The sequence below is a fragment of the Gekko japonicus genome, unplaced genomic scaffold (assembly GCF_001447785.1).
Source record: "Gekko japonicus isolate JY-2015 unplaced genomic scaffold, Gekko_japonicus_V1.1 scaffold2332, whole genome shotgun sequence".
Lineage (NCBI taxonomy): Eukaryota > Metazoa > Chordata > Lepidosauria > Squamata > Gekkonidae > Gekko > Gekko japonicus.
The window spans coordinates 40,750-68,664 of NW_015167121.1; the positions used below are offsets into that span (position 1 = coordinate 40,750).

The following is a 27,915-nucleotide window of genomic DNA, read 5'->3' on the forward strand; positions in this document are numbered from 1 at the left end:
TACCTGCTCTATCCCATGTATAATCTTATAAACCTTGATCATGTCACCCCTCAGTCGTCGTTTCTCCAAGCTAAAGAGCCCGAAGTGCTTTAACCTTTCCTCATAGGGAAAGTGTTTCAACCCTTTTATCATTCGTTGCCCTTTTCTGCACTTTTTCCAAAGCTATAACATCCTTTTTAAGATGTGGTGACCAGAACTGCACACAGTATTCCAAATGAGGTCGCACCATTGATTTATGTAGGGGCATTATGATATTGGCTGACCTGTTTTCAATACCCTTCCTAATAATCCCCAGCATAGCATTGGCCTTTTTTATTGCAGTCACACACTGTCTCAACATTTTCAGTGAGTTATCTACTACAACTCCAAGATCTCTCTCTTGATCAGTCTCTGCCAGTTCAGACCCCATCAATGTGTATTTATATTTAGGATTTTTGGCTCCAATGTGCATCACCTTGCACTTGGCCACATTGAACCCCATCTGCCATGTTGATGCCCACTTGCCCATCCTTGACAGATCCCTTTGGAGTGCCTCACAATCCTCACTGGTTTTCACCACCCTGAACAACTTCATAACATCCGCAAATTTAGCCACTTCACTGCTTACTCCCAACTCCAAATCATTAATGAACAAGTTAAAAAGCAGTGGACCAAGTACTGATCCCTGCAGTACCCCACTGCTTACCACCCTCCACTGAGAAAATTGCCCGTTTATACTCACTGTGGCTGGGGGGGAACTACAGGATTAGGGCATAGACTTTCCACTCTGGGTGGGGCACTACTAGCACTGGCACAATCAGTCATGAGTTTGGGTGTGATCCCAGATGCTTCCTTAACTATGGAGGCCCAGGTCACAAATATTGCCAGACTTGTGTTTTTTCATCTACACCAAGCTCAGCAATTAGCTTCTTTCCTGTTCCTGTTTTTAGCCACCGCAATCCATGCAACGGTCAGCTCCTGGCTGGATTACTGTAACTGGCTGTATGCTGGCCTCTGCCCTTGAGACTGACCCGGAAGCTCCAGCTGGTCCAGAATGCAGTGGTGTGAGTCCTAACGGGAATGCCACAGATGTCACATATACAACCAGTACTGTGCCAGCTACACTGACTTCCAGTGGAATACTGAGTCAAGTTCAAGGTTTTGGTATTGACTTTCAAGGCTTTGAAAGTCTTTGTCTGTCACTTGCATATCTCCGGGACCGCCTCTTTTGGCATATCCCTCAGAGAGCGTTACACTCCACTGAGAACAATCCACTGGTGATCCCTGGCCCTAAAGGTATCCGGCTGTCCTTGATCAGAACCAGGGCTTTTTTGGCCCTGGCTCCAACCTGGTGGGACTCTGCCAAATACCGCCAGGGCCCTTTACAGGCCAAATCCCACAGGGCCTGTAAAGCAGAGATGTTTCTCCAGGCTTTCGGCTGAGGACAGCAATGGTTCCATCATGGCTGGCACCCTCTTCTTCTTTTTCCGTCTTTGCACTTCGGCCCCCTCCTCGCCCTGCCAACGAGACAGCAACGCACTCCGGGGTGGTACAAAGAAAATTATTGACATCCTCTGAGATTATGTAATTGACACAGATTGTATGAATTTTAACATTGTTGTAACTATTGTACATCACCCAGAGCCTTGTGTGTACAGGGACTGGGCGATTCACAAACCTAAAGTAATCAATCAATCAATCATGGGGAGGATGGGTTAATGAATGAAGTAGGTGATCAGCATCCTGACCTTTTAGAGATAATGCTGAGCAACCTGTGGCTTCACAAGGCATAGCCTGACACTTCAGTACCTATCTTTCCAGCCATAAGGGCTAGAAACTTGGTATTGTTAAAGGCTGTAACGATCAAGATGCTCAGTCATGCGAGTGTGACATTTTATTTGTGTGGATAAACAGAGTGGACATGTTTCAGACACTATTAAATTCAGTGATTTAAACAATACTTTGTATTCCGGAGGTCAGCTCTGTGTTGCTGGTGTGGTGTATCTGTATTCTGCTCGCTTTGACCAGACTGCACACAGATCACGCCAGAACGTTCCCAACTAACTCTAAGCCTACACAGGTTTTTCAGAGTGTACCATTTCCTCTGATTATCAGTGTGATCCTGGGTGCATTTACTTGAAAGAAAGATGTAATTTCAGCAACATTAGTGTGCATGGAATGCAGCCTTTATGGTTCTAGGCATTCAGCTTGGGGACTGCATAGATGGCATTCCTTGGAATCTATTATTATAAGGTAATTACAAGTTTTTAGGAAGTCGCTTCTGAAAGGTATTATTTGCTGTTTCCTGGTGATCCTAAATGACATTACAAGAGAACTTTGTATGGCAACTATAACTTCATCCAAATGGATTTATCAGAATTAGGAACCTCCATCTTCTTTTTCCAGGTCCAGTTCAGGAATCCAGCTTTGGAACAGAGATTTGGTGCAGTTTTCATGGAGACCCTGTACACAATCCATTCTCAAAGAAGCCTCATTTAAAGTTCTTTAAAGCATCATTCATCACTGCTTTGCTGAGCCACCGAATGCGCTGCCTGAGTAAATTTCTTCTCCCTATCACTTCTGTGCTGGATGTTATTCCCTTGCTGATGCTTCTCTTGACGCACTTCTTAATGCATTCTTTAATTGCCCTCTCTGATGTTGGGAATGGAAATGATTGCAGCTTGTCCTCTGAAATGTGGTACTTGTACTTGGCATGATGCTTTTTTCAGGCACTTGCTTGCATTATGTTGTTCTTGAATTGATCTCATCAAATGATGGAGCCAAACAGGTCTAGTCAGTGGTACTGTCAAGGCACTTAGCAAGAAAGACAAGTCTGAATTCTAACCACATCTTCAGAAGGAGGACAGTGTGTAATGGGAAATGTTCAGCACTGTTCTGCAGAGTTCTTACGAGATGCCAGGAGTCCATTTATGAATTACAAAATGGTATACAAAAAACTATACAAAGCTGGCTTTGCCAGTGGCCTGTAGAGTACTCATTTACATTTAAAAATACTGAGTTTTAAAATCAAGTTGCTGGGGGAGGCAGCTGGTCTGTCCTGTCTTGGGACCCAGTCCAGTGATATACATGGAAATGCTGTGCGTACAGTAGTTTTTACAAATACGACTTTGCTAAATATGATCTGCATGTTGCATACATGAACCTATGAATTAGGGTGGATGGTTTTTAAAAACTTCAGATTGAAAGAATACATTTTGGCATTTTTAAAAGAACATTTCTATGCTGCCTCTTCAGAGTCCTGCTTTTGAGGAAGCTCACAATTAAAAACCCACAATATTAAAACAGAAACCATTGGACATAAGCAACATAAAAACCTACCCATAAAACAAAAGCTGATAAGATAAAACCCTTGATTAGTAGCCTGGGTAAAGAGAGGTGGTTTAGCTTGGCACTTAAAAGGAAGTAAAGTGGCAACAGATGAGCCAGAGGGTGAGGTGAGGTGCCAGCATAGAAAATTTCCTGTCTCTCGTTGCCACCTGCCTCCCCTCTGATGGGCTGGGGGGTGGTTTACAGAGATTAAGACTTGAGAGGCAGGTCTTATTGGGCTGGATAGTATAGGAGGCGATGTTCCTTTGGGTATCCTGGCCACAATCTGTTTTTCTTTAAAGGTGTAAGAACCAGCACTTTGGATTATGCCTGGAAACAGATGAGTAACAAGTGCAGATCTTTCAGCACAGGATGATACAGTCCCTTTAAATAACACCTGACGGTAGCCTGGCTGGTGTGGCTGTTGGACTTTCTGAACCATTTTCAAAGGCACCCTGCATAGGGCGCATTACAGTAATCTATATGGTGTATGGGGAGCTGTTTTGGGAAGTAAGTGAAATTCTTTGATGATTGAGCTTGTACCAGACCTAGGCTAGCCTGATCTTATCAGAACTCAGAAGCTAGGCAGTGTTGACCCTGCCTAGTAGTTGGTTGGATGGGAGACCTCCAAGGAATGCCAGGGTTGCGATGCAGTCAATGGCAAACTACCTCTGAATGTCTCCTGTCTTGAAAACCCTCTGGGGTCACCATAGGTCAGCTGTGACTGGTCGGCAAAAACAACAGCAGAAGCAAAAACAGGCCTAGTGTCCATCTTCAGGACCGGTTCACGTGTTACAAAGCCCTGTGTTTGGACAGCACAAGGATTTTTGCATCAGGTATTTAGTGGGAGTTTGTGCCTCCTGATGTGCCCTTTTCTCCTCACGACTGTGGAGCACAAGCAGAAGGGGCTTCAGCCTCTCCTTTGTGCCGCTTTGACTTCCTCAAATGGCCCCGTGAAGCTGCTATTGGCTCCGTTATGAAATCTGAATGCAACCACTTAAGTAACAGCATTTTCACAATAGAGTCCAGAGCAACCCCATCGGACAGTTTAAGGAAGCAAAAAATGGCATGGGTTTCTGTGAGAAAACTACAGGTAGCTAACAAAAATGGGTAAAAGCAGCAAGACAGCAGCTTCTGCTTTCTCTTTCAGTCTGTGGTTATGGTTGAACACTGGTGTAGTAGTCCGATACAGCAGTGCCAGGTAACAGTTGGGCAAGACGATGAGAGCTGGTTTCTTTTGTGGGACATCCTGCAAATTCATCCTTTGGAATAGAAGAAGAGGAGATTTTGATTTATACCCTGCCCTTCACTACCTGAAGGAGTTTCAGAGCGGCTATCAATCTTCTTTCCTTTTCCCTCACAGACACCCTGAGAGGTAGGTGGGGCTGAGAGAGGTCTTTTGAGAACTGTTCTTGAGAGAACAGCTCTGAGAGAACTTGTGACTGACCCAAGGTCACACCAGCAGCTGCATGAGGAGGAGTGGTGAATCAAACCCGGTTCTCCCAGATTAGAGTCTGCGCTCCTAACCACTACACCAAACTGGATAGTATATTGGGATGCAGTACCTTGCTTCACATCTGGTCTCTGGTGATAGAGGTGCTAGTAAGAAGGACCTCTATCTTTCTCAAGGGCACTCATCTGCTTTTGGGCACACCAGCCCTAGGAGGATTCATGCAGATGTGTCTCACAGTGAAATCCTACTGTTGCAGCAATTTCTCTTTCACTGCAAGGAGGCAAAAACGTCTTTTGGCCTTTCGGGCTGGCTCTGAAAAGGATGAAAACCTTACTGTTCTTACTAGGGTACTGAGTACTGGCTTTTAGGAAAGGGGAGTGTGTTGCAGGATCCCTTTTCTGCATTAGGTATGCCTAATGATGTACACACATAGGAGAGGTCGCATTAGGCTGCCTGGCACCTTTATAGGGATGAGTTAAGAAGCTGGACTGCAGTGCCTTTTTTTTTGGTTATTGCAAGCGAAGAAGATGGGGACACAACCAGAATTTGTTGGCTCTGCCTACTATTGACTGCCCTGTTGTCTGCCATACCAGCTGTCACTGATACGGTAAAACCCATTGTATTCATAATGTGTGTTCTGCTGTTTAACGCTATGACTCAGAGATTAGTGTGACATAATCCAGCCACCTACCTGTCGTGTGTGCTCTGAGCTCATTCATTCATGCAGGGCAGGGTCTGTTTCAGATGAAGCGTGAGCTGAGGATTCTCCGTATGCCAAGTGGAACACAGGGCTCCCTAAAAATGGCAAGAGAAAGGAAAACTTTCGTAGTCACTTGTTTTTGCAATGCTGGTGGAAAGTGCCATCAAGCCACAGCCGACTTACGCTGACCCCCCATAGAGTTTTCAAGGCAAGAGATGAACAGAGGTGGTTTGACATTGCCTGTCTCTGTAGCAATCCTGAACTTCCTTGGTGGGTCTTCCATCCAAGTACTACCCCAGGTCAGCCCCTGCTTAGTGTCTAAGATCAGATAACATTGAGCTAGGCTGGACCTTCCAGGTCAGGGCAGTTTAATGACAGGGTGGTTTAGTGAGGTCACTGTAAGCCAAATTGTGGTAGTATTACCTAGTTGAAACTTGATTCGTATGGGTAGTAGCTGTGTTGGTCTGAAGCAGCAGAACAAAGTTTGAGTCCAGTGGCACTTTTAAGATCAACAAAGTTTTATTTTGGGTATACCCAGAAGCTTACACCCAGAAAAGCTTACACCTAGAAAAAAACTTTGTTGGTCTAAAAGGTGCCACTGGACTAAGACTTTGTTCTAGTTGAAATGTGCATATTCTTCTTGAACAAGGAATATACACATCCCATCTTGTGGCCGTTCGATATACAATGCGATATAAATATGTGATGATAGGCTTATAATCCAGATCTACACTCCTACATTACTGTAATGGCTTTATACAACCTACATCAGTATGTTGTAAGGTCTTCCCAGTTAGAAGGGATGTGCAGAGCCTGTTGAAACTAGATGAGAAGGTTCTTCTTCTCAGAGAGGTATTGCTATGTAAGTTTAACTATGATAATATCTTGGAGACAATAGCTCCGCTCTACATTCTTTTGCTTGATGGTTGGTAAATAGAAACTACGAAGAATAGGTAGAATTCCCAATGTTTGTCTTTGTTAGCAAATATGTACATTTCAGTAATTGGGGAAGCTGACAACGAGGTTCTGTTGGTCAACCATAGTGGAGCAATGCATGAATGGTCCCCCCCCCATAACTTCAGGATAATGGCTAAAGTGTATGTGGGGGTCAATGAGAAGAAGAAAAACTGTCTGAAGGGATAGTGCAAGCGTGTCTAAGCAGAAACTGATTTTTGAAAAGGCTTCTAAAGGCTGGGTGTTTCAGGGAGGATGCTTAAACTGCTTACCTAATGTTGGTACTATATAGATTACCACTGTGCTCCTCATATTGTATGTGTGCATGCACACAGATGTAGGAGATGTTTCTATGTAGCATGAATATTTTAGCTATGCTGATGAGGCTGATACGGTGGATTTTTGCAAACTATTTTCTAGGGATTGCATCTTTTTGAAGCAGAAGACTACTTGGTGATAGGAGAACATGTTCCTTACTTTTTCTCTCCATGCTATTTTCTTTCTGAAAATCTTCTCTAAAACTCCTTTCATACACACCATCCTGGGGAAAAGATGCAAGTACATATAACTTGGCCTCTGACTATAGTATCTCTCTTGGACAGGAAAGCAAAAAAACAACAACTCTTTGCTATATTCATGGTTGTAATCCAACACTGCAGTACGTACAAATTGAGCACTTAAGTTTGCCTCTTTAACTGCTTTTCAGAAAGGTTTACATGGGGGCGGGCTTTCTAAAATGATATTTCTGAGAAATACCAACATTTACAAGAAACACAGATTTCACCTGAATACAATTAATAACAATTAGGGATGGGCACGGAACAGGAAAATGCAATTCATTTTGTGGTTTGTGGTTGAACCATGAACTGGGAGAACATAAGAACATAAGAGAAGCCAATGTTGGATCGGGCCAATGGCCCATCCAGTCCAACACTCTGTCACACAGTGGCCAAAAATACCAGGTGCCATCAGGAGGTCCACTAGAAGCCCTCCCACTGTTGCCCCCCCAAGCATCACAAATACAGAGCATCACTTGGCCCAGACTGGGAGTTCCTATCTATACCTTGTGGCCACTGATGGACTTCTGCTCCATGAAACAAAGTGGTTTGTGCGGTTTGTGTCCCGCAAAAACGGGGTTTGCGGGAAGCCCAAAAAACAGTTTAATGGTCTGTTTTGGTCTGTCTTGTGCAACCCCTTTAAAGTTTAAAGGAATCGCAAAATGGTGTGAAAAACAGCTGCACAGCAGGGAGGCACTCCCTGTTGCACAGCTCTTTCAGACTGTCTCTAGCAGTCCCTTTAAACTTTAAAGGACTGCAGAAGACAGCCCGACAGAGCTGTGCAGCAGGAGCATGTCCCCACCACGTAGCTATTTTTTGGGCTGTCTTGTGCAGTCCTTTTAATGATTAAAAGGACCGCACAAGACAGACCAAGACAGCTGAGGGGTAGGGAGACTCCACTTTACTCAGCTGTTTTTGCAGGAAAGAAAAAATGGGTTTAAAGTGACTCGGGGTCCCTTTAAACCCCCCCCCCCACTTTCTCCTCCATCCAAGAAATGCTCTAAAAGTTTGTGAAAGTTCATGACAGTGAACCCGTCATAAACCTCTGTTCCCAAACCACCAACATGGCAAAATTCATTGCAAATTTTCCTTTGTGGTTTGGTTCATGTCTATCCCTAATAACAACCAACTAAACAGTCCTCAAATCATCAAAATTTTGGCCTTTCTGAAGGGATGTAAGCTTTACCATTAGACAAACTTCATTTATTTTGTTCACCCAATCTTGGATTTTTGGAATTTCACCCTTTTGTCTAAAATCAAGTGTAGAATGTTCCACAAATTCTTAAAAGCTGTTTTACTGTCTCTCTCCATCTTGAGTTGACTGTAAGATGTATTTGTCTTGGGGACTCCATCGTGGAGTAATGTGGAAAAAATGAGGGCTTATTTAAACATCTCTTGTAAGTTAAAAGGAATGAATAAGCATCACGGGTAATATATAAGTAATGTATAGCAGTTCTTACCGTTAAAACAAATTGTCCAGATCCCATTCCCAAGCTGCTGTTCTAGCATTAAGGGTAAGAACAAATACTTTGCCTTGCTCAGGCAGTTCTATGGCTTGTTGCACGTTGCTAGGAGACATAATTGATTACAGCATTTGTTGGCAAGACAGAGTTAAGTAACTTCACCGAAGTGTTCCCTTGGACTAAACTTGCTGACTGACCATCTGAAAAACTGGATAGAGCTTTGAAAGCAGTACTTTGTGCCCAGAAGCTGAGACTTCAAGTCCTCTGTTTGCAATAACTAATGGCTTTTGTTGCTGACTGAGTTACAAAGGAACTTATTGTAGAATGTAGTGTCTAGCTACCATGTGTAGATATTTCAAATTAGTACCTCGGTGTTTTTAGTTTTGTGTCTTTACGTGCGCGTGTTCCTTCCAGTGCATAATCACATTGCTGTACACAGAGAAGGGAACAGATTCTTTCATCTCCTAAGGAATACTATGCGACTTCCTCTGTGTATGTAGGAGGACATTTGATTCTTGCCAGTAGAAGTTCATTGTGCTGTTTGACAAGTTGCTTGTGAGGCAGTAGCCTTAAATGTGGATTTCAGTGCGCTGTGGGGGAAAGAAGTCATATCCATTTACACACATGTAACCTTTTGGGACCACAGCCATATTTCACTAAGTCAGGTTCAGAGAATGAGAATTTATTACTTTTAATAATGAAGAAATACACTGGTGTAATGTAGTGTGCTGTGTCCAGAATTCTGAGTTAAAAAAACAAACCCCTGTGACAATAAAACCCCTATGACAATAAAAAGGAATAGTACAGCAGGGGTTCCTAATGACTGTGGGGTACCAAGGCACTCACCAACACTTTTACAGGTGCCTGCCTGGTGTTTTTAGAAGTGGGTAGGGCTTTTGCCCCGCAGGTTCTTGTCTGGCCATTACAGATCTCATTGGCTATGCAGATTCAAAAACTCATTGCTTTTGGCAGCAGTTACCACTATGTACCTTCACTGTGTGACTGAATGTACCTTCACTGTGTGACTGAATGTAAGCTGCACCATCCATTTTGTGAACTGGCACCTTCTGAGGTAGCCATTTTGTGGCTGTGCTCACCACACTATCAGAAGCCCACAGACTCAAAAAGCTTGGGGACCTCTGTACTACGGGATAATAGTTTTGCAGTTTGAAAAAACTCAGAAAATTACCAAAATGTTTTTACTTGTTTCCCAAAGGCTTCTTAGACGGATCTTTAGAAATGCCACGCAAGTTCCAAATGTTACGGCCATCCAACCATACTACAAGTTGTGGGGGCGCTGATATGAGACCTCAGTATGCTAGGTGTTCTGCAGACCCAAGATGTAAAGGACTATAAAGGTCAACTGTAGCACTTTAACCTGAACCCAGAAACAAGGAATCAGTTCAGGACTTGTTTTATGTGGTCTCAGCATGCACCCATTAAACCTCTGTTGAACTTCTTATCAGTTTAACAGTTGGGCACAGGAAAATGGGTCTGTCAGTGTCAGTACTGTGTACTCTGGCTCTCGGTGGTCTTAAATAGAAGTCTTTGCCATCAACTGTTCCTGCTGCTTCAACAGGAAATGTCAGGGGATGAATCTGTGACCTTCTGCATGCATTTGGTGCTCTGTCACTAAGCCACAGCCCCTCCATAATTGAAGCATCTAAACACTCTTTAAAGGTAACCTCATGTACAACGTGTTACAGTGGTCAAAATGTCAGATGAGGATGAGGCAGATCCAGGCTTGAATCCCCACTCTTTTATGGCAGCTTTCTGGGTATCCATGAATTAGTGATACTCAGCATAGCTCACTTCACAGGGTAGTGGTTGATAGGATAAAATCAAGGAAAAGGAGGCTGTAAACTCTGTTGGGTCCCCATCAGAGAGGAAAGCAGAGTATAACTAATTAAAATTTTAAAAGGATATGTAGTAATCCACTCTATGGGTGAATCCTTGTGCTCCACATTGCCACCTGCTGGCTGACTCCCCCAGACAATGGTATTGATTCATACAGTAACTTACCTTCATGATTTCAAACCTAAGAAGTTCATAATATAAATAATGGCACCCAGAATAAGTTTTCTGTTGCCTTTACAGAAGAACAGTTAGAGATGATGAATGTACTGTTGGTTGCAGATTGTTGAGTTGCCCTTTCTGAAACTGCAGCACCTTTTCCACTTAATCTCTGTTTTTCTCCCAGTGACGGTCATCCACCAGCATCACCAAAGCAATTTCTGTCCCCAGGTTAGGCCTAATTAGGTCCAGAAAATCCTTCTGATCCAAATTTGTAGAGGGACTATAACTCAGTGGTAGAGTTTTGGATGCAGACATGGTCATCATGAGTGAAAGAACATAATGTAACAGGTATTAGGAAAGACCTGCCTTTGCTTGTGACATAGGAAGTAGCTGCTGCTAAAATGGAAAAGTTACAAAGGCCAAGAAAAAAGCAGAAAATTTTGAGGAGAAAGGGTCCCCTTGCCCCAGGAACATCTTCCCCTCCCAATGGAAAAATACATTATTTTGATGAATTCGGGGGGGGGGGGGGCCTATGAAATATATATATATATGTGTGTGTGTGTGTGTGTGTGTGTGAAGTATTTTTAAAGGCAAGATTTTTAGTCCCTTCGTGGGGTGTACAACTACTTTCTATATAAGACAATCTATAGCATGTACGTCTGGTAGCCTTTCCTTCCCAAAGGCCCCCCCCCATCAGCTGGCTCATGGTGCAGTGTGAGGCTCGGAGGGGGAAGCCCATCCTGTCTGCTTTGTGTTCTAAGCCTCCACCAGCAGCAGGCTGATGAGGCTTGGAGATGAAAGTGACAATGCCAATCATACATGTCAGCTAGTGGGGAGTGACAGTAATCAGTGATGCTCCGGAGTATCTTGGAGGGGACTAGGAATTATCAGAGCTGCAGATTCCAAGGTCTGAATGCTCTATGCAAGTCCTCCACCCTGGTAGCAAACAGAGACTGCAGACATTGAATTTCACCTGTTAGTTGTGCTGGTGTAATTTGATTGTCACAAGCAATGGTGTAAGATCAGTTCAAGCTTATGACAGGCAGACCTAGAAGAGAAAAAACTGGTATTCCCAGCTGGCCACTTCTAGCCGGGAGCAGACAGAGCCAAGCCACTTGGCCCAGGCTCCTTATCAGTCATGGCAGTTTGTGTCAGCTCACCAGCTGTCTCCTCCTGCACTGCTTCCAGTTTGGAGGATGATGCAGTGGGTGAGGTAATGCCCACTATCAGCCCCACTGAGCTGAGTGGGCCTGCAGTGCTGGCTTGTAGCACAGCAGGGGTAGCCCTCCTCAACTTGCTTCAGGGCGGTTTCCACATCCCATTCTGCTCCAGCGGAAAGCCATACAAAGAGGAATTCTGGTCTCACAATGAAATTTTGATGCAGCGACAACTTCTCTCTACTGTGTATTTGCCTAATTGCTTTTGTTTGCTAACGTTATGTAAATTTTCCTAACATTATAGTAATACTTAAATATGGATGGGGAAAGGTTCTGATTCAAATTTCCCCAGAAAAACCCACTTCACTTGATCATCCTTTGGCATTTTCTCTTCAAAACCAGGCTCCTCCTCCTTGTCCATATCTATTCTATTCCCAAGTATTTTCTGTTCATTGGAACTTTTTGTAACTTTCTTTTTCTAGAGAGAAGCTAGGAATTGACTGGCTGCACAAATTTGAAGGATAGTCAGGTTGAGGTCTAATTATTTCTTACCTAATAAATTAGCAAGTTTTCTCTGGAGACATAAATCTACAGCTTGAGATCTGTAAAACTAAGAACATCTGAGCATTTTCTTCCAGGCTGAGCTCTGAATCTCATTGGCGTAGGTAGAAAAAGTAACCTGAATAAACCTATACAGACACCTCAGGAACCCCATAAAATTTGGTCCTGAAACTATAGGAACTCATTTACAAAAATTTTCTTAAACCTTATGAATATATGGTTTCATACTATAGAAATTAAGAATTTATAATCCCTATTGCATTCAGAGCCTTCATTAAGCTATAATGTAACTTAATTTAAAACTCTTTTAAATAGTTTTTCTTTCCCTCAAAAAGCATTTTATGTTTTTAAAAAATTGGTTTAAATTATTAAAAAACCCAACTTTTTAATTAAGCCACTGATTTTTATCTACCCTGCCCTCAGATATAAACCAGTAACCCTTATTCTGATTTCTGTATGGAGTTAGTTACGCATTCATGGACTTCCAAAGACCTTTTTGCTTTGTGCTGATTTATAACATGAAAAATGAGTATTGAAAATCTGTAGTGTGCATATCCTTCTCTGTCTCAGAAACCTTGGTGTTCTGATTAGTGAGTTCAGTACTGGATTTTCTTGAAGATGGGGCATGTGGCAGGATCTGTTTCTTGCACTGGGTATATCTGCTGTTTTTAGGATCATTGGACAAAGCCAGAAAATAGGGTTGCACTTACCAGTAACCGCTGTTCATCACGTAGTCTTCTGTGCAGGCACACGTGGGTCTGCATGATAGCAGGCCAGCCGCAGAGAGAAGCTTCCAAGCTTTTCTGAAGCAGCTTCTGGACTCTATGAATGCTTCCCACCCCTCTGTCTATAGAGATCCCCTTTCCCGCCCAAAGGGTCATGTGACAGAGACAGGGCCAGCACTCCTTCCCTCAGTTCCCTTTGCCACAATGAGGAGGCCCCTGCATGGTGGCAGCCCACAGGGAAATGAGGGAGGGAAGTGTGCCTGCACAGAAGACCACTCAATGAACAGCGGTTACAGGTAAGTTCAACCCTGTTTTCATCTTCATGGCTAGCCCACATGGGAGAATATCAAGCTCACTTGTCCTAGGTGGAGGGTGTGGGCTATTCCAACAGAAAATTGTAACACCACTTTTCCCACTGCAGCTTCACTTCTGGAGTCCACATCCATCAAGTAGTGTTTGATGAATGTAGAGGGAGTGGACCAAGTTGCAGATATTCTCCAGGGCAAGTCTGGCACAGAAGGCTGCCGAAGATGCCTGGTTCCTTGTTGAGTGAGTTTTCAGGAGTATAGGGCAAGGAACTCTGGCTTCGTTGTAAGCTGTTCTTATTGTAGTGACTACCCATTGAGAGAGTGACCATGCTGATGCAACTCTCCTTTTATTTGGTCCCTTAAAGCACACAAACAAGTTTCTATTCCTCCTGAATTCTTGTGTCCTTTTCAAATTAAAAAAGGAGTGCCCTTCTTACATCTAGTGTGTGTAGTGTTTGTTCTGACAGCGACCTCAGGGACAGAAAGAAGACTGTGAGTGTAATGTCCTGATTGAGGTGGATTTGTGAGGCCACCTTAAGGAATTCTACACTAGGTCTGAGTACTGCTTTGTCTGGGTGGAATTTAATGGAGGGTCACAGTGTAGCACCTGTAGTTCACTCACCCTCCTAGCTGAAGTAATTGCTAACAGAAAAGTGGTTTTGTATGAGAAAAAAAGACAAGTCAGCACTGGCCATGGGTTCAGAAGGTTTATACATCAACTTTGCAAGGACTAAGAACAAGCTCCATTGTGGAACCGGAGGTACAAGAAGTGGAAGCATATTAAATAAACCTTTAGGAAACTTTTTGGACTCTGAATCAGAGAGAATCAGTTGAGCCTTGACTGGGATGTGAAATGCTGAGATGGTGGTCAGGTGAACCTTTATAGAGGAGGTCGCTAGACCCCCCCCCCCAACAAATAACCAAAGATTTTACTCAGACTACACGATGGTGGGTCAAAGACCTGCTCATTACACCATTGTACAAATCTTTACCACTTATAATTAAATGATGTTTTTGTTGAGGGTTTGCAGGAGTAAGTTATAATCTGTTTGACCTTCTCTGAAAACCCTTCTACTGTAAGATTAACCAGGCTGTCAGGTGTAATGACCCTATCCAAGATTGATACATAGGCCCTATGGAGGAAGTCTTGTTTTGGGGGCAGTGACATATGCCTCCCTTTGGCGAGTTTCTGTAGGGTAGGGAACCATGCCCTCCTGGGCCAGAAAGGGGCTAGGAGGATGCATGATGATTGGTCTGTCTTTATTTTGGGGAGTACCTTGTGGAGGTTCCCAGTGGGGGAAACATAAAAAAGGTGGCCATGCCAATGCCACTGGAAGGCATCCCTCAAAGGGATACCAACCACTCTTGCTCTATGCTTGTGTCTCTGCTTAAAGTGTCCACTGCTGTGCTGCTTAGCCATGTGATATGAACAGCTGTCAACTGAACTCTGTGCCTTATTGTCCATTGCCATATACTTATGGCTTCTCTGTACAGTCGGAGGGATCCTGTGCCTCCCTGTTTGTTCAAGTAGAACTTTGCTGTGACATCCATTTCTTGTCTGTTTCTGTCAGAATGTGTCTTCCTCTGAGGATCTCTGCAAAAGAAGTGAGAGTGAGTTTGACAGCTCTCAGTTCTAATAAGATAATGTGAAAGGTAGATTTTTTCTTAGTTCATGTTCCTTTTACTGGCAGTGAGCACCTCAACCTGTGAGTGACACATCCATGAAGAGGTGGACATCAGGGATTAGGTCCCTAGTGCAGTTCCCTTGAGGAGGTTCTCATACCACCAAAAAAGAGACCTTAACTATGGCTCTGGAACAGATTATTTCTTCCAGTGCGGATCATAGTAACTATTGAACCAATTCTGCAATGGCTTCATGTGTGAGTGAGTGTGTGGGACCAGTGCTGTGGTGGAAGCCATATAGCCCAGTAATTTTTGTATATATTTGGCTTACTAGTATGTGTTAGACGTACATTTATTAACAAGTGCCACCGTAACTTTGACTGTATGCTTTCCCTTTGTGGGAGTCGAACAAAGCCCCAATGAAGTGGATTGACTGAATGGGAGTGAAGCGGGATTTCTCGCAGTTTTTCAAAAACCCAAGTGATTGGATTGTATGTAGGGCCAACTTCAAGTTCTCAATTTGCTTATCTAATGAATAATCTATAAAGAGCCAGACATTCAGGTAGGGGTATACTGTACAACCCTGCAACCTCAAGTGAGTTATTTTTGCTACACATTTGGTAAATACGCTAGGTGCAGTTGCAAGCCCAAAGAGAGGCACTGTGTGCTCATAGGTGGTACTCAAATAGTTAAATCTCAAGTATTTCTTACTTCTACCATGTATCAAGATGTGGAAGTATACATTCTTTAAATCTAGTGTGGCAAACCACACAGTGGGCATTAACAGAGATATCACCTCTTGTATGGACAGCATCCTAATCTTCAGAGGTTTAAATGCATGTTTAGGGACCTTAGGTCCAAGATGAGCCTCTTACACCCTCCTTTTTTGTCAATGGATTATAGCCAGAGATTTTGCTGTCAGCTTGTTCTTCCTAATCCTATCCAAAACCACATCAGTTCAGCTGAATAGGTCTCGACCTTCAAATGGGAGATCCTCTATTTTCTCTCTTGTATCCAATGGAAGGGCATAACCATGAATACCTTTGAATGACAGTGCCAAAGGCCACAGCCCTGCTATTGCAGTCAGCTCCTTCCTTGCAACACTGAGCTATTGTTTTTGCAATTTTTGTTCCTCTGCAATGAGGACTTTTGCTACATTCTGTTTCTCAACTTGTAGCAATTCTAGAAATGGTAACATCCCCCCCCCCCCATAATAACTTTGATAGTGGCCCAAGACCTCAGTAAAATTAGCCACCCTTAGTCTCATAGCCCCTGAAAAGTAGGTCTTCCTCCCCGGTAGGTTAAGCTGTCTGCCCTCCTTGTCTGGTAGTAGCTCTGAGACGATGGCATTTGCTTGAGGGTGTCGGAATAGGAAGATTTAAAGGATGTATACTTCCACATCTTGATACATGAAAGAAGAAAGAAATACTTGAGATTTAACTATTTGAGTACCACCTATGAGGACTCTTGCTTCTTTGATGATGCTGGTGCTGATGCTGGTTTTACCCAGATGGTTAAAGCTATGTCCTGAATCCCTTGCAGCAATGGGAGTGCTACTGGACCAGAATCAGGACTATATAGGACTTTCATTATCGGTTTGGACAGTTGTGGTTCCAAAGCACTGAATTCTAGCCTAAGGGCTTTTGCCATTTGAATTAACTGCTCTGAACACATCTTCAGGTCCTCTGTTGGCTAGGGAGCTGATGGGTCAGCTACTGTATCATCTGGCGATGGCATCAAAGCACTCTCTGAGTTTGCCTCCGAAATCTAGTACGGTGCCTCCTCTACATTGGAGCCATGATGCGGTGAACCCCTCCAGTGTGGTACTGGTACTCTTGGTCCTTTCTGGAATTTGTGTGATATTTCACAGGTTGCCATGGGTATGGAGCCTGAAGAGATGCCCATTGTGCCCACTGAGGTGGCATCATGGATGGGAACAGACCCCATGGATTTTGCTAAACTGACCACTGATTTGGTGGCTGTGGGTCTAATTGCCCTTCATCCTGTGTGTGGGTTGGTTCATAGGAGGTACCTCAAAGACTTCATCCTCTGAGGAACCTGGGGATCGTGACCCCCTTCTTGATGGCGAGGGAGTCTCTGGTCACGGGAATGAGTTGACATCTATCCTCGATGGTGAGCTATGGTTCCAGGGAGATTTCAATTTAAAGGTTGTCAGTGTTGAAGCTCAGCTCTGTGGGGGAACTGACTGTCGAAGTCGGGGCAAGGATTGACGATCTTGAGTCAGGGAGCAGGGTTGTGTTGTCGAGGCTCATTGGTTCCTGGGAGAACCTGAATGAAGTTGAGTTGATGGCAATTGGGTTGGGTTGTTGTGGGTGTTTAACCCTTTTCTTAGCCTTTTCCATTGGCAGCTCTAACTCCAACCTTGATGTGGAGGCATGAATTAGAAGTTCCGATAGTCCTTGTCCGTATGGGTTCGGTTTTCCCCACAGGGATCTGGGGCACCTAGGGCTTTCTCCCAAAGTGCAGCGTTGAATCTTGCAGCTCTGCCTTTGCATGCCTTCAGAGTAAGGCATCTGCAAGCTGGGCATGTGGTTGTATTGTGGTCCTCTCTGAGACATAGGAGGTTGGAGGAATGATAGTCAATCTATGCCATTTTAGCGCTGCACTCCCCACATTTTTTAAACAAAGCCATCTTACTGGTTTATAGGTCGCGTTTTTCAGAATGCTCCATGGGGGAAAAAATACCCTTGGCGTTTTGTTCCTGAGGCCCCATGAAGCAGCATACAAAAGCAAGTCCTCTCCTCATGGCGGCAAAAAGAGAACTGAGGGAAGGAGTGCTGGCCCTGCCTCTGTCACATGACCCTTTGGGCGGGATAAGGGATTTCTATAGACAGAGGGGAGGGGGAGCACTCCAGAGCCTAGAAGGTTCTTCAGAAAAGCTTGAAAGCTCCTCTTTGCAGCTGGCTTGAAATCATGCAGTCCTATGTATGCCTGCACAGAATCCATGAAGATGATAGGGCTGCCAAGTGGGGGCGGAGGGCGGGGAAACCCCCGCTTTGGAGGCCTGATTTCCGCCGCTGCGGAATCGGGCCCCGGGGGGCTCCGTCCCCCGAAGCGCAGGGGTGATGCAGCCACATCGCTCATGTTGGGGGCGTGGCCCAGATCATCAAAGGGAAAACTATGGTTTTCCTTCTGATGATGTGGGCCACGCCCTCAATGTGAGCGCCGTAGCACGTCACTTCCTGTGATGTGCTGGCGGCGCGCACGCACCACTGAGGAGCTCCCAGAGCCCGGCGAGGCTCCCCCGCTGCCAAGGTAAGAAGACTTGGCAACCCTAGAAGATGAACTAGTTGGTTCTGTCCTTTGGGAACTCCTTAGTGTTTTCCACAGATGCAGATTTTTGGGGGGAGTGGGAATCCAGCAATGGTAACCTTGCTGTGGTTTTTGAAAGACAGCATTATAGATTTGTTGTTGTTCAGTTGCACAGTCGAGTCCGACTCTCTGCGACCCCATGGACCACATCACACCAGGCCCTCCTGTCCTCCGTCATCCTTCAGAGTCTGCTTAATTTCATGTTCGTTGCATCGATAACACTGTCTAACCATCTCATCCTTTGCAGTCCTTCCTTAACTTTCTATCTTTTCCAGCATCAGGTCTTCTCCAATGAATGCTCCCTTCTCATTTGGTGGCCAAAATATTTGAGCTTCAGCTTCAGTATTTGGCCTTCCAGGGAACAGTCAGGGTTGATTTATAGATACTGATTAAGAAATAGTAGAAAGCTTGTGCATTGGCATCTCATGGGAAAAACAAAAAACGATTATGTTTATTTTGGATTGGCTTGCATGGATTTGGATAGTAGCATTACCACCTAAGCTGACTTCTCTGAATAGAAGTTGAAGAGATTTTGAGTGCCAGTAGGATGCTCTTGTAGAAAGACAGTCCTTTTTATAATGCTATGGAATGAGACATTTTGTGGTAGAATCTTATCCACATATGCACTTTTATGTTTTTGTAATTGTGTTTTTCTCTCTTGTATAAAATTATTCAAAAAGCTAATTGCATCCTGAAGTGGCCACAGGCTGCCTTGCCTTAGCACACAGGGAAGCTGTCTAATTTTGTGAGTCAAGTGCATGGAACCTATGATTTTCTGCTAGCACTTAAAGGCTGCAATCCTATATCACCCTTCTCACTTGGAGGCAGCTTAAACTTGGCAGACAAAATCTAGAACATGCATTCCAAAGGAGACGGGAGGCTCCTGAAGCCTATGAACCAGCAAGTTGATCAAAAGATTGCTGCAATCACTTTACTGGATTATAGCCAACATAATAGGCTTTCTTGCTTTTGGTTTCCACAGTTGTAATTTTCTTTGTAAGACTATAGGAGGAATTTCTGTATGTGGCCATACATCGATCAGTTGTTCCTCCTGTATTAGTTGATCATGAGTAGACAGCAGCTGCTCGTTATTGGTTACACTACATACCTTAGTTAGAATGGTGCTTCTTTGGCAGAGAAATACAATGGGACCATGGCGGAAGATGCACTAACAACAAGAATACACACCATGTCTATGATTAAAGAAATATATCTGTCTATCATGCTGTCACATAAAGGAACATGGAAGCATATCCAGTATGTATGTGTATTCTTGTTCTTTGGCAGAGAGGCCGGCTAGTGCCTTCGCTTGTATCTGTGGCATGGGTTCTCCTGCCACTTAAAGCATATTCAGACTTTGGATGCACCAAACACTCCCAAAATAAGCTAAAACCACATGTGGTCACTTCTTATTTATTTATTTTATTTATTTGTTTATTGCATTTATATCCCGCCCATCCCATAAATGGTCTCAGGGAAGGTTACAACATTTCCATAAATACAATAAAATTTTAAAACACATTATAAGCATATAAAATCAATAATCATAGCTTGCCATAAGGAGAGTCAAGCCCACTGATGTAGGTAGGTATGGCCAGTTACAAATACAAATACAATACCTTTATTGGCATAAGTATGGCCAGTTATCAGTGGGTGGGAGACAGCAACCGCGGGGTTTACTGATTCCAGCATTCTATTTTGGGCCCGCAATGCTTTCTGTAGATGCTGTCAAGAGGCGGGGGGCTGGAGATCTCCTGGAATTATAATTGTCTCTGGACTACATAAATCACTTATTTATTTAAAACATTTATTCTACTTCTGGAGAAAATGGCTGCTTTGGAAGTTGGACTGCATGGCATTATACTTTGCCAAGGTCCTTCCCCTCTCTAACCCCCTGGCCCCATCCTCAAATCTCCAGGTATTTCCAAACCCAGAGTTGGGAACCCTAGGACATTATGAAATTTTGTGGCAATTCTGGTTCAGTCCAAAAGTTCAGTTTCATTTATGGTTTATGTACAATTGGGATGAATCTACATTTATTCTTCCTAAGCTTATTAACCTTCAGTAGAATTGTGGCTAATAGATACCTCTCTTGGTTTTTTCATGCTGATGCAAGTATAAGCAGCATAAGATATACCAGAGACAGTAAAAAATTAGCCAGAGGAGAAAGGTTGGAGGGGAATGGCCTACTGACTGTGTTCAAGAACGAAAACATATTTGTACGCTCCCATTCAAAACCAAAATCCAGTTGCAGAGCCAGAACCTTGTATTGGAAGCTGTCTTTGGCAGTGCGAAGAGGGGTAAGTATTTAAGAGTCTCTGTTTAACTTCCAGCCCAATAAGGGCATAGATCCTGATTCCAGGAATTCCAGATGGGTAGCTGTGTTGATCTGTAATAGCAGTCCAGTATTAATTACTTTATGACTTGCCGCCCGAGACCCATGTTCACAATTGCCATCAACCAAAAGAGCCACATATACTTCCATGTGTAGCATGAGGCCTCAACCTCAGCGAGGCTTGTGGCTTCCTCATTCTTCTGCCAGGAACAGTTTTCAAGGTGTGACCCACCTAACAATCACACAAGTCCCACTGTGTAAGGACTTTGCCCACTTTCTGGAAACACAGGGCAAGTGCCACATGGGGGGGAAACAGTGCTGAGAAAAGCCACACATGTCATATCAAAGACTCCCAAGAAAGCCGGAGAACTGGTTTGATTCCCTACTACCCCACTTGCAGCTGCTGGATGACCTTGGGCAAGTCATAGTTCTGTCAGAGCTGTTCTTGAAAGAGCACTCTCTCAGCCCCGTCTACCTCACAGGGTATCTGTTGTAGGGAGGGGAAGGGAAAGGAGATTGTAAACCACTCTGAGACTCTGAGTGAAAGGTGGGGTATAAATCCAGTCTCCTCCTCCTCCTCCCCCCAAGCCACTGAATATCAGTGAGCTATACTGAGTGTCTCACCTGTTCTGAGTGAACTGATTACTCCTTGAACTGGGTTTCCCTCTGAACATCCTCCCCCTTTCTGTTATGTATATTAATTAGCCTGATGAATTTGTGCATCACTGTGCATGAATTGATCTCTAACTCACCAAAGATTATGCTGAGACATTTATTTTAGTCTTTAAGGTGCCAGTGGACTGCTTTTTATTGCGATCCTGCGTTGTACTTCATCAGACTGATGTAATGAATATGCTGAGACCCAGCTTCAAAACCCCACTGGGTCATGAAGCTCACTGTCTGGAACTCAGGCCAACCAACCAGTCTTCTCCTAACCCGCTCGCCAGGGTGGTTATGAGGTTAAAATGGGGAAGGGGGAATGACAGTTGCTGCCCTGAGCTCCTTTGAGAAAGGGTGGGATAAAAATATGGATGATTTTTTTAAAAAATGACCAGGATAGCTAAGTGCAACTCTGGCTAGTTTCAGTGGGGCGTGCCATGGCTTGATCTTGCTCTAGTTCACAATGTGTTTATAAAATGACTGAATTTGAAAATTAACACTGCTAGAGAGCTATTAATGCCTGTAAAAAAAACTTACATGGACAAAGGGATGTTTTTCCAGGCTAACGGTGTATTCTAAATGGTCACTCCCCCCCCCCAGAACTAAATTCTTTCCTAGCTTGCGTGCATACACATCAAACCCTTATATATTGTGTCTTTTATGTAAGGGATGTAAAGTAGGATAAAGAATGGCAAAAATTTCTTATGTGGGCCACTCAAGAATGTTACTTTTTTAAAACTTGTCTTGAACAATCACTGTCTTTTATACAGAGTAAAATATGTATGCACCTTCCTTCTGAACGATCACGACGTTTCCTTTTGGCACACATACCAGATGTTAGTTGGTTTGCATAATGTCCTTTCCCCGGGTGGCGTTCTGTGCTCTTGGTTGTATGTCATGTAAACATCTGAGCGCTATCAACTTTTGCTCCAAGATAAGTACTTCTCTACCAGGTCTTTTCTTGCTTCCGTCATTTCAAAGTGATGCCTAGAGATTCATTTACCTTAATTAGGAATTTGACATCTTGAAGTATGTGTAATTTGCCTTTAGGACTGCAAACAATATAATGCTTCTTAAATGCTACATATCAGTTGAGTTGGATCAGACCTCTGCATGAGATTCATCTCGTCCAACATCCTTTCCCTAATGTTTTTTTGGTCCAGACATTTCAGGAATATCTGCACAGTTCCCATGATAATTTGAGTCAGCCTTGGACAATATTTCCCAGCAACAAGAATTTCAAACATATCCTTGGGATTGGGGTCCACATATCCTATATGACACTGTTAAGCTTATCTACCAGGAGCTATAGTTTCCTTCTAAACTCTATGTGTATTACTGTATCTGGTAGCTGGGAATTCCTCAGTAAGGGAATTTATGTTTTACTGCATGATAGCTTCATAAGTGGACTGTCCAATGAGAATATTATTTGAGAGGCTATGTTTGTACCAGCTGAACGTTGATTTTTACCTGAAAATGCCTCAAATATTTTGAGAAACCTACATCTCTTCCCTTTTGCAGTGATAAATTTTAGCAGTTTGGTGTAGTGGTTAAGGGTGGTTAATCCGGGAGAACCAGGTTTGATTCCCCATCCCTCCACTTGCAGATGCTGGATGACCTTGGGCAAGCCATAGTTCTGTCAGAGCTGTTCTCTCAAGGACAGTTCTGGAAAGAGCTCTCTCAGCCCCACCTACCTCACAGGGTGTCTGCTGTGGGGATGGTAAGGGAAGCCGCTCTGAGACTCTGAGTGAATGGTGGGGTATAAATCCAATCCCCTCCTTCCCCTCCTCCTCCTCCTTCTTTGAAATCCTACAGCGCAAATACCAACATTCAGAGGCCCTATATAGGGCTCCCCACCACCACTGGGCCTATTTATCTCCTTCATTTTTCTGTGTCTGAACCCCTCTGCCTTTTGATGTACCAAAGACTGTTGCTACTCCCTCAGCTGTCCTTCTTCCTGTCTCTTACCTCCTTTCCCACACTATTTTTTCTGCTTGGGTTCTTAATCCTCAGTCATCCTTCCTACCAGGAGCGGGTCAAACTGACCTTTCCCCTCAGAGGATTTGCACCCTTTGTTTGGTTAGATTATTTGCTCTGAGCACTTTAAGAGTTGGTGGACACCCTATGACATGCCAGCCAGTTTCTGGGGAAGGAGTTCTAGGAATACTTGTGTAAGGCTGGCATACTAGGCCATTCGGATATTCCATGAGACCAAGGATGCAGTTGTGTACATCGTAGTTTACCTTTCAGTTTCATTATGGCTTTATTTGTCAGTACATACTGAAGTGAGTGCGTTTTGCTCCTTGGCTTGGCAGCAGTTGGGGGGCAAATCTAGCAGGGTAATGAATCTCCTACTAGCCGTCTTCTGTAACCACAGGCATGTCTGAACAGGAACCTAAGCATTCTGTGTTTGTAAAAAGCCAGTTCTTAGCATTGCCCATGATTATCTCATTACAGTGTGCCATTGATCTCCAACATGGTACCCACGGGCACCATGGCACACATCAGTGGGTTTCCTAGTGCCCTCTTGATCCTTAAACAAAACATATATTTCCCAAAGCAAAAGCCAGTCTTGGCTTTCTTCTACCACATTGGGGCAGGAGGTGCTTCAGAAGAACCCAAGAGGGTTCTTGAGTCCAGGGAACATCCATTCAAAAACAGCTGCCTCCATTGTAGAAAGATGCTAGCCTTACAACTTCACAATATTTGTGCTTGGCCCCAGCATCCAGTGGCAGCCATTTTGTGATTGGTCCCACTTTCTAACATAGGCAGTTTGTTGTGGTGCCCACTCAACATTCCAGAAGGATCCACAGGCTCAGCAAGAGTTACAGCCTTATAAATCTTTGTTACATCTTCTAATCAACCTTGCCCAACAGTTATTTTGCAGAAGAGGGTGTTTCAGTATATCAAAGTATATACTTAGTTTTATGAAACTTTCATAATAAAATAATCTGGCCAAGTGTTAATAAGGCGACTCTATGCAGGATTTTGTCCTCTTGTGTGTCAGATGCCTCATATTTCTTTAGTCCTCTTGTTTCTGACTTTTATTTGATGAAGTAAGTTTTGACTCTCCAAAGCTTATATCCCCCAAGTCTTGTTGGTCTGTAAAGTGAAACTTGTTTCTGACTGTTACCTGCACATGTTCATGCCACAGATAAGTTATATGCATCTCAGATGTCAAGTGGTGGTTGCTGCTTCATGCCTACAGACTGTTACATTAGCTTTTCATTTTTAAGAATATGGTAATTAAACTCTGGAGCACGACGGAAGACAGGAGGGCCTGGCGTGATGTGGTCTATGGGGTCGCGAAGAGTCGGACTTGACTGTGCGACTGAAGAGTCGGACTTGACTGTGCGACTGAAGAGTCGGACTTGACTGTGCGACATGAATGCATGCATAAAAAAAGGATAGTGTTCCATCAGGAAAAGGGAGGGTGTTGATGGGGATTGTTTTGTGTTCTAAGACTTCTAAGCACACCCGTCTGCCTGTTTTGTTCTGCCAAGTTAGTCTGCTTGGCATTAGTTGAAGGTTTCATCCACCTCAGTCAGCACACATGTAGGCTACCTTCTTCTAACACATGGTACATCTGTGCTTTTGGACTGTTTTAACAAAAACACTACAGATAGGAGATATATAACATATTGCCTCTCATAGCCCATTCTTACATGCCCAGGGTAATGCCAAACACCACTTTGGGGTCAGGAAGGAATTTTCCTCCAAGCCAGACTGGCCAGGGATCCTGGTGGTTTGCCTTCCTCTGGACAAAGTGCAGAGGTCACTGGGGGAATGGGCATGGGTGGGAGGCAGTTATGAATTTCTTGTGTTGTGCAGCAGGTTGGACTAGATGACCCCTGAGGTCCCTTCCAGCTCTGTGTTTCTATGTACACAGTTCAGAGAAAGTTTTTCAGACACTAAAGGACAACAAATATGTGGCAATCTACAGGTAAAGGCCTTTTAACACAATGGTGGGCTGATAACCTGGTCAAAACATTCCCGTTTCTTTTCCTCCTAGGAAAGTATTCAGTTTTTCCAAATACTGGGCAGTTAGATGTCTTATTAATCAGGCACTAATTATCCTTGCTGTTAACTGTGTTAAACTAGAGGAATGTGCTGAGCTACAGGTGGGAGAAGCTTGTTTGCTCTTAACTAGTATTTTTTAAAGTGCGGCTTTTCTTCAGTTGCTTGTAACATGTCTGTATTTTGTTCTTGCCCCTTAGTAAGGTAGTTGAAGTTGCTTGTGGAAACTTAGGGGGAAACAGTAAGCACTGGAAGTTTTGTTAACATTCACCAGCTCCCCTTGTACACCTTAGTAAAGTTGTTTCTGTTATCACTAAATACCCAATTTATTGCTGTTGGGGTGAAGAAGCTTTCAAAACTATAGTGAGTAGGATTTCAGTCCCGTTTTATACAATTCAGCTAATTATATATTTTCTCAGATATTCAAGGTAGATTTTTGGGGGGAAGTGTTAACAACTCTCCCCTCCCGCAAAAATTGAACCAAAAAATCGGTTTAAAAGCCCCATACTTTATCACAGCTTGGCAGTGATACTCAAAGGTTATTCTTATCAGGTAGAGTTTGCAAAAAGTTCTCAGGGTTAGACTTTTGCAGGAATTAAGTTCCTTGTTAGTACATATCAAAAATGTAACCTTTATCTAACACCGAAAGGGGGGAAAATGTCACTGGGGAGAGTGTGCAACAACCAGTGTATCACATTGTTGATGGGTACTTATCTAGTTTCCATAGTCAGGGGTGCACAGAGCTAGGCTTCAGATGAGGCACAGGTTCATGATAGAGGCAAATCCTGGGCCCTTGATGGCTTTAAGTCAAGAATGCCATGTGGAGTTGTGTCTTGACATACTAAAAAGTGATGAAAAGCGTCAAGTGCCAGCAAAATATTCCCATGAGACAGGACCTAGTTAACAATCTAGTCAACATATCCTGAACCAGTGGAATGTTTGAATGCTTAAAAGGGCAGCACCACATATAATATACACTGTAGTGATCCAACTTGGGTGTTACTCTGAGTACCAGAGCTGTGAGGCAGCATTAGGGAAAGGCCTCTGTAGCTTGTTCACGGGCCCTCCAGGTTGGCCATTGTGTGAAACAGGATGTTGGGCCAGCTGGACCACTGTTCTGATCCAGCAGGGCTCTCACTATGTTTAGTTCACGGTATGGATAACCGGAAATACCCAGAAGCTCCTAGAAGATGCTGTGTTACAGTTGGGTGTCTGTGATCAAGGCTAGGTCTTAATGGTATTCAGTCTATAAAACAGTTAAAGGTCCAGTTGACATTCCAGCTGGCTATGCTGAGTGCCATTTTCATGATAAACTAAACCAGTCACCAGGTATAAGCTTTCACATGTGCAAAAGCTTATACCCAGAATAAAACTTTGTTGGTTTCAAAGCTGCCACTGGACTCAAATTTTGTTCTACTTCTTCAGACCAACACAGCTACCCACCTGAAACCACCTACCATTAGCACCTATTATTAACCTTCATTCAAACAACTCCAGGGTTGAATGCCATCCAATGCCATGAGAGCCGGTTTGGTGTAGTGGTTAAGTGCACGGACTCTAATCTGGGAGAACTGGGTTTGATTCCCTACTCCTCCACTTGCACCTGCTGGATGACCTTGGGCAAGCCGTAGTTCTGATAAGAGCTGTTCTTGAAAAAGAGCAGTTTGTGTCAGAGCTCTTTCAGCCCCACCTACCTCACAGGGTGTCTGTTTTGGGGAGGGGAAGGGAAAGGAATTTGTAAGCCACTCTGAGACACCTTTGGGTAGTGAAGGGCGGGATATAAATTCAATCTCCTACTACTACTACTATCAGAATACAGATCTGAAGTACTTTGGTACCACAAAAGCTGGGGAGCATAGGAAAAGTCCTCAATATCAGCTTTTAGAATTTTCCCACTGGACAGGATTGGAACCACTAGAACATGGTACCAGAAGATGCCATGATAGATACTATTGAAATCTTCTGAGAAGTCCAGGAGAATTAAAAGTCATACTATTCCTGACTTTTTTTTGGTGTAGAGCAGGCCCGTAGCTACAGTGGGGCATCTTGGGGCCCAGCTCCCTGACTTACCTCCAAGGCCCCCTGACTTCCCATCTGGGCCAGGCGCTCCCTTGGGGGGGTGTGCAGGGGTGTGCGGGGTGCCCCCTGACATTTAAAGCCCCCCCGAATTAAAAAATCCTGGCTAGGGGCCTGATGCAGAGTGACCAAGGTGGATTTAGTGTCAATAGGCCAGAAGCCAGATTGGTTTCAGATAATCCATTTCACCCAGTTGGGCAGCTACTATCAATGTAAGCACCTAGGAATTTGCCTTTCTCTTAAAGAGATTACTCAAATTGTCACTGCTCCTCAGCATTATTATTATGTTGTTAGCCGAATTTGCTTTATTTACAGCAATTGGCAATTTATAAACTGGTTCTTGCCAACTATACCAAGGTCCTGTTCCCACCAAGGGTTACCAGAGAAGGATTTGAGGCTGCTGTTGTTAAAATAAATGTTTTTTACTTAAAGAATATAAATCTCATACAAACAATACTGATGCCCTTTGAAATACAGTATTAAAATAAACACAATTGCATTAGCAGGTGGGGGTGATGATGGGCTATACTTATCTGTCTTCGCAGCTTTGGTTGTTCCAATGAAGAATGGATGGGAAGAAGTGTAAACTAGGGAATTCACACAGGACCAGAACCAGCCGGAACGTGTGGGTCTCTTGACTGCAGATCAAGAGATCAAAGTAGAGGCAAGGG

General features: G+C 43.8%; 1 protein-coding gene across 2 annotated transcripts in view; it reads left to right on the plus strand.

Moving 5' to 3' along the window:
• Positions 1-27,915, plus strand: part of ELOVL7 (ELOVL fatty acid elongase 7) — a 73,612-nt gene that overhangs the window by 13,826 nt on the left and 31,871 nt on the right. The window contains exon 1 of one of the 2 annotated variants that reach the window (XM_015412985.1): positions 2,418-2,535. The exons of the other annotated variant lie outside the window; for it this stretch is intronic. The gene's annotated coding sequence lies outside the window, so the exon portion shown is untranslated. Of the gene's footprint in view, positions 1-2,417; positions 2,536-27,915 lie in introns of those variants that run through there. 2 annotated transcript variants of the gene reach the window in all.